The sequence below is a fragment of the Crocuta crocuta genome, unplaced genomic scaffold (assembly GCF_008692635.1).
Source record: "Crocuta crocuta isolate KB4526 unplaced genomic scaffold, BGI_CrCroc_1.0 scaffold696, whole genome shotgun sequence".
Taxonomy (NCBI): domain Eukaryota; kingdom Metazoa; phylum Chordata; class Mammalia; order Carnivora; family Hyaenidae; genus Crocuta; species Crocuta crocuta.
In genome coordinates this window covers 566499-566811 of record NW_027529467.1, presented here as the reverse complement: position 1 = coordinate 566811, position 313 = coordinate 566499, and the positions used below count along the sequence as shown (strand labels likewise).

Below are 313 nucleotides of genomic sequence, written 5' to 3'. Positions count from 1 at the left end.
CCCCCCAAAAGAAACCCAAACATACCTTTTTTTCTTTCTGCCTCTCCCATTCCAAACATACATTTTACACAGGTTTGATATTTTTAGTCCCTTCAGCCACTATTTATATAATGGAAGTTACAACAACTTCCCATCATGCTTATGATCCTCAAGACATAGTCTAGTTAAATATTATCCTTCCTAAAATAGAATACTAAAGAGAAAGCTGGCTCTCAAGGTGTGAACCAAGCAATGCAAAGCACAGAGGTAAGTAATCATTTTTTTTTTTATTTGGATGCTCTACTGCTAACCACACAGTACAGCCCAATGGTTA

General features: G+C 36.4%; 1 protein-coding gene across 1 annotated transcript in view; it reads right to left on the bottom strand.

Annotated features, from left to right (window-relative positions):
- Positions 1-313, bottom strand: part of CFAP47 (cilia and flagella associated protein 47) — a 492482-nt gene that overhangs the window by 213028 nt on the left and 279141 nt on the right.